This window comes from Diabrotica virgifera, chromosome 4, assembly GCF_917563875.1.
Source record: "Diabrotica virgifera virgifera chromosome 4, PGI_DIABVI_V3a".
Lineage (NCBI taxonomy): Eukaryota > Metazoa > Arthropoda > Insecta > Coleoptera > Chrysomelidae > Diabrotica > Diabrotica virgifera.
Genome location: NC_065446.1, coordinates 241,633,157 through 241,640,077, shown reverse-complemented (window position 1 = coordinate 241,640,077; position 6,921 = coordinate 241,633,157). Strand labels below are relative to the sequence as shown.

The 6,921-nt window shown below is 31.8% G+C and overlaps 1 long non-coding RNA gene across 1 annotated transcript; it reads left to right on the top strand.

Moving 5' to 3' along the window:
• The first annotated feature begins 1,329 nt into the window (after positions 1 to 1,329).
• Positions 1,330 to 3,737, top strand: LOC126883363 (uncharacterized). The gene is made up of 3 exons (XR_007697625.1): positions 1,330 to 1,578; positions 1,637 to 1,831; positions 3,612 to 3,737. It is a non-coding gene; the product is annotated as an uncharacterized LOC126883363 (long non-coding RNA).
• The last annotated feature ends 3,184 nt before the right edge of the window (positions 3,738 to 6,921 follow it).

Sequence of the window (6,921 nt, the reverse complement as noted above, 5' to 3'; positions counted from 1 at the left end):
TCCAGAACGCTTTTATTTAGAAAAACGAAAATTGGTACACATATTTATCTTCCAGAGATAAATCCATTTGAATCCATTGGAAATTTCTAGTTCCGGTCATAGGCGTCCGTTTTGGGTAGGGCAACAGTTATATTATCGCATAACTTTTTTGTTTTTACTTTTTAGGAATTTTTGAGTCTGGATTATTAAAACGTAAGGTATTATACTTAGTACTAAAAAGTACTCTTACTTTAAGTCAATAGGATACACCGTTTTCTAGAAAAATCGATTTGAAAATTTTTCTTTTTTTTGAATATCAAAAAAAAATAAAAAAAAAACTATTTAGAAAAACGAAAACTGGTACGCTTATTCACTTTCTAGAGATGAATCGATTTAATTAAGTGCGAATTTCTAGTGCCGGTCATATGCGTCCGTTTTGGGTAGGTCAACGGTTATTTTACCGCATAACTTTTTATTTTTAATTTTTAAGAATTTTTGATATTTACTAGATTATTAAATTATGAGGTATTCTAGTACTAAAAGTTACTCTTGCTTTAAGTTGGTAAAATACTTTTTTTTTGAAAAAATTTTTTCAATTTTTTTTTCAAATTCAGGTAACGAAGAATTTTCAAATCGATTTTTCTGGGAAACGGTGTATCCTACCGACTTAAAGCAAGAGTACCTTTTAGTACTAGAATACCTCACAATTTAATAATCCAGTATCAACAATGCTTAAAAGTTAAATACAAAAAAGTTATGTGATAGAATAACCGTTGCTCCACCCAAAACGGATGCCTATGACTGGTACTAGGAATTCACAATGGATGAAATCGATTTATCTCTGGAAGATAAATAGGTGTACCAATTTTCGTTTTTCTAAGTAGAACCGTTCTGGAGGTATTTAAGTAAAACTAATAGGGAACTTGCATAAAATTTTAAATTCGAAAAAAATGTTATAAATCACAACAGAGCATAATTTAAAACATGTATCAAAGATAAAAAAGTTTTGTTTGTTTTTCGTTTGGCCCCTAAAGACGATTAAAAATTCAAATTATACCAGCCAGCCCAAAACGCGACAAGAATCTACAGGTCGAGCAAGTCTCGTAAATTTCACGATTGCGAGCCACGCTTCACGCAACCGTGTTTGCGTACTTGTGTTTCGAGTTGCGTGGTCGTGCGGAGTTATATTTACCAAATTTAAATATAATCGTTTCTACTGATTCATACCCTGTCAAAATTAAATCAATTATGTCAATATGGCTACTGGGTGTAAAAGATAAATCTTATTCTATCTCTATCTGTTCTTAATGAGTTTTAGATAATTTTAGTTGTATTTCTTTGTAATTTTGTGTTGTACAAAGATTAATTTAACATTTTCTCTGGAAGTATTAATTTAGAAAGATAATATGCTTCTTTGGTGTTGTGTTTTGAAGTGTGAAATGCAAAGTAATTGTGATAAAGTCAAGATAAAGTTCACTTTTAAACTGAACTAAATAAGGTATCTGAGAGACAACAATGGTTAAATGCAATACAATGTACAGGTTTTACTAGCGAAATGAAAATTTTCCTGTCCTGTCTGCTGTAATCATTTTATATCTGGTAAGTTACAATTACAACAGTAACGATTTTTGAAGATGTTAACATTTTAATCTTATAGGAAAACCAGCCGACTTAATCGATAATAACAATCTCCAGATTGGGTTCCTTCAATAAATATGGGCTATTAACACAATGAAATAAGTTCCAGAAAATCTAAAATGGAGTGGTATCAAAGGAGAATTAAAGGAAAAAATATTCATATTGAAATTATTTATAAGGCACTGGACTGTCTTAAATTCTACAATAATACTAGGTGGGTAAATGATTTTAGACATTTTTCATTAAGAGTAGATTAAGTAGATTTTCATTCAGTAGATTTAAGACTTGTTTACACGGGTAGAGTAATGATGCAAGTACTTGATAGAGTAGAGTAACTCTACCTGTAAAAATGCTCAGCACAGTAGAATAGCTGGTAGAGTGTATAGTTGGAGTTAAAGTAGAGTGACTAGCAACCTATGGCAAAGTAACTACTCTATGACCACCACTACTGCCAAAATGTCTACTCGGCTGCACACTCTACCCATGGAACACGCTCAATTATGGCAGAATAGAGTAGGTAGGAGAGTACATGGGGGCGCTGTCATTCTGGCTGTAATTGTGTTTTGTGTAAATAGTGAAAATGAAGTTCACCGAAGATGAAACTTTAAAACTTGTAGAGCTATAATACGGCGAATACCAGTGTTTATGGAATTTAGGTAGTGTATACTACAGAAATAAAAGTTTGCAGGAAGCTGCGGAGGATGAAATCGTCGAAAGAATGGCAAAGGGGGCTTTGGAGTAAACGAGCTTAAGCAAAAAATTAAGAATTTAAGGTGCACTTATAATCAAGAGTGTTTAAAAATACAAAAATCGGTTTCACTATACTAGCATCAGTACTATACTTGTACTCTCCTCATGTGAATGGTATCAAGCCATTTTTGGTAGAGTACTACTGCTACTCTACTCTCCTCAAAACTCTACCCATGTAAACAAGTCTTTAGAAACAGTGGAAAATGAGGTAGCTAGTAGAGTAGTAGTAGAGTAAAATATACTGGTTTAGCAAATTACAATGTTTTAAGGTAATACAGTAGCGATAAACAGGTAGCCAAAACGTGTTCCAAGATTGTCACTGTAATTTTGAATATTTTTTCGAGGCATTTGGCACACGTATTCGTAAAATAATAAAGAATGGCGGTACAGAGCCCAATTTGAAAAATATATTAATATGTGGAAATTACTCTGTAATTATACAATATTTAAAAAACGAGCCTGTAACGCCATTAAGAAGAACAAAAAAATACACTTTCTTCAAATAAACTTTTTTATCCGATGCCTAGATTTTGTGTAATTTTGGAACTACTAATGAAATAAAAAATTTTAGTAGTTCCAAAATAACACAAAATCGGATAAAAAAGTTGTATTTGAAGAAAGTGTATTTTTTTGTTCTTCTTAATGGCAGTACAAGCTCGTTTTTTTTATATTGTATTTAATTACAGAGTAATTTCCACATATTAATATATTTTTCAAATTGGGCTCTGTACCGCCATTCTTTATTATATTATGAATATGTGTGCCAAATGTCTCGAAAAAATATTCAAAATTACAGCCGCAATCTTGGAACACATTTTCGCTACCTGTTGATCAATACTGTTTCCTCTTAAGATAGTTTTAATAGTTATTTATGATATAAGTATTAAAAGTACAATTTTAAGACGCGCATGTGAAAGTTAACTTGAAAAAATAATTTTATTAATGTTTTGACTTCCACATCAGATGTCATTGTCAAAATACAAAATATTCATTATTATTAGGTTTGTTCTAGCAAACAGTCAAACTAGTCAAAAACCATCAGCAACAGTTGGTCAGTAAAAGAACATAATACAGTCACCAGTGCGATCCCCTCTACTCGCGCTGGTCCACTATTCGCTGATGGTTTCAAACTGATGCTAGAACAAACCTATTATTATTATGCATATCATTATCTGTAAATAATATTTCTTCTGATTGTTAATTGTAAAGGATAGAAAAATTACCATTTATTTTATTTTTTTTAGAATCAGCTGAGAGAAGTGGTCTACAAAAAACCAGGAAGGAAACGGAATATGTGGCTACGAAAGGCAAAAGAAAGGTTTACAAAGCAAATGTGACACATTTTTTTGAAATATTTAGGAATATCAGTAAATTGCATTAAAAAAATGTATGAAAAGATTTTGTTCAATAAAAATGTTTATATTTATCAAGGATGTATTATTTGGTATGGCCACATATCGTCAGTGATGTAATAATACATCCTATCTGTTTTTTCATGAGTTTTGTAAGAGAGACTAAAAACTTGTCTTAGGGTCACCTCCTGTTTTCATATGATATTTTTTGACTTGTTTTGTAGTAAATTAAACTATCTATGAACTACAAAACAAGTCAAAACTTACATATGAACACAGGAGGTGACCTTAAAACATGTTTTTCCATCTCTCATACAAAACTCATGAAAACACAGATAGGAGGTATTGTCACATCAGCAAGGATGTACAGTGATGAGTGCCCTAATAACCGGCAAAATATGGGCAACATATTTAGTTGTGAGATAAAAAGAAATGAAACTAGTCGAGCTGGGAAATTTAGCGAAATTAACCTTTAAATTTACGTTATATTGATCCCACCTTTACACATATCGGAGGAGTATGTCAACTAAAACTGTCACTGTGACAGTGGTAGTTTCCAAACTCGTCTGATACATCTGAAGGTGGTACAAAATCAATACAATCTAAATGTATAAGTTAATATCGCTAAATTTCCCAGCTCGACTAGTTTCATGTCTTTTTATCTCACTACTTAATACATCTTTTGTGCTATTTTGCCGGTTATATCTGGCATATATATATGTATATATGTATTTCTGGCATATCCAGGGAATGTCTACAAATTATATTTTGAATGTCCAGAGAACATTCGTGGACATTCATGGAATGTTCCAATAAGACATTCAGGTAATGTTTAAAATGCTGACACAGGATTTTCCTGGGATGTTCAGGGAACATGTTTTCGGGGATATTCCAGGAATTTTTCAATGTCTGTGACCTTCTATGGAATATTTTGGTGTTATTACCGCCGCACTCCACTTGCGATTTGTAATCAGGAAGATTGAACACATTGTTTCAAATACAAGTCAATCCATTTGTGACTAAATAATCATGGATTGACTTCTATTTGAAAGAATGTGTTCAATCTTCACAACTACAAATCGCAAGTGGAGTCCGGCGCTTAGGGCTACTTCCTCTTCGGTATTATGTATTATACTACAGAAATCAGGAACTTTCCTTCTAAATATATGTATGCCTCTTGGCCATCAAACATATTCTTAGAAACATTTTTTTAAGGGGTTACATAGGTCTTGTGGGTAAAAAAAGTGACTTTTTAAAAAAATTATATCTCGAAAACTAAAATTTATTTTTATTTATAATTGGAACATGTAAAAGTATAGTACTTAAGGTAGTCTCAAAAAAAGTTTCAGCCAAAAATATTCATTTTTGTAGAGTTTAAGTTTTTTTGCGTTGGCAGCATAACTAAGTCCAGTCTCATCTGAAATCAAAAAGTTTCTTGTAGTTTATACCTCTGGCTAGAATATGAACGAAGGAATTAAAAAAAATGAAATTTGAAGATTTTACATAAGTTTAAACACATTTTTGACCCCAATTTTTCTCATTTTTAAAGTAGTTTTTTTTATAAATCAAAAATGACCTCATCTAATAAAAAATCCTTTGTTCATTCACTAGTCAGAGGTATAAACTACAAGAAACTTTGATTTCAGATGAGACTGGACTTGTTATGCTGCTCACCCCAAAAAAGGGCTGTTGTCGAAAAATTGCAGTCCCCAAGTAGCAATTTGTCGACGCGACAACGTTGTCTACCGCGTGGCAACGTTTTGTTACAACGTTGTTATTGCCTAGAAGACGACCCTATTCTGCACTAATTTGGTGGACGATTTTTGAGTTGTCTTGACGTTGCCTAGGCAACCTCCTATGAAGCAACATCGTTTCGTAAGCGTTGCATAAGACAACTGAAGCGACTATAAAAAGAACCTGCGCGTGCAATGGTTGCTCAAGGAGTCAGACTAGTTATGTTTTTTTACCTATATTTTTAACACATGTATGGTGAATGCGAAAACCAAAAAGGTAACTATTTTGACATCGTATTAGGTATTTAAATTTATATAAATACATAAAGGACATAACAAAATTACCTGATCTGAAATTTATAAACGCATCTCAGATTACCGTCAAATATGGATATTTCACCTTTAAAAAACACACGCGCTACTTTTTTACGACATTTTTGACAAAAAATATGCAAATTTAAAAAAATCAAATTTTAATATAAAAGTCAAAATTTATGTTAAAGATGTTCTGTATAAATTGAATGTATTGATGGTGCTTTTAAAGGTATCAGAAAATGCCTGCATTTTTTATATTCTGTGTTTTCATTTTCGTTACATCCCAAAAATCTCAAGTAAAACCAAAATGGTGCATTAAACAATATTACCAATATTACTAAAAAAATACCTTATTACCAACCCTAGACCGATAAGACAACTTAGAGGTCCAATCGCCAACCAAACCCGGCCGCGCTGACTATCCCAACCATATTAGAACGCACCCTCTTATTGGGTGACAGAGAGGTCATGTGACCAGTGTCAAAAGTGTAGCATTTTCCTTAACAGCGTTGCCACATTTAGGAGATTTCTACTTTTTTGGTAGATTTTTGATATTTTTTAAAATATTCTAGTAGGTAATATTTTTTAGTAGATTTTTGGTATATTTTGGATAAAATTTGCTTTTTAATAGTATTTACCCCATTTCTAAATTAATTTTCACACATTTGGTTACAATTTTCCAATCCGAAAATAAGACCGAAAATAAGATTCAGGACGTAGATGATGAATATTACAGAGAAATGAAACAGGATTCTTGTGTAACAAACTTGCAGATTTCAAGTAACAGTGCAAGCAGTATTTCAGGTGTTATTGAAGAGTTCTGGCATTCGGTGAGCCTATTAGAAGCTAACGATGGAAAACTAAAATATCTAAACATATGTAACTTTGCAAAACACAGAATATTGTGTTCACGTGTTTCTAATGTTAAATGTAAAACAATTGTTTAAAGAATTTGATCCAGACATGCAGCTGTTAAAATTAGTGGATAAGAAAATATTCTAGTTGTTAAATGTACCTATTCATTTTTTTCGAATCATGAGGAAACTATAATAAGTATTTTTGAAAAATTTAAACGCAGAATGAAAGACTGCATTATTTAGAAAAACCAAAACGTTTCTTTTGAATGAGATATTTGGAATTAAAATGACACTACA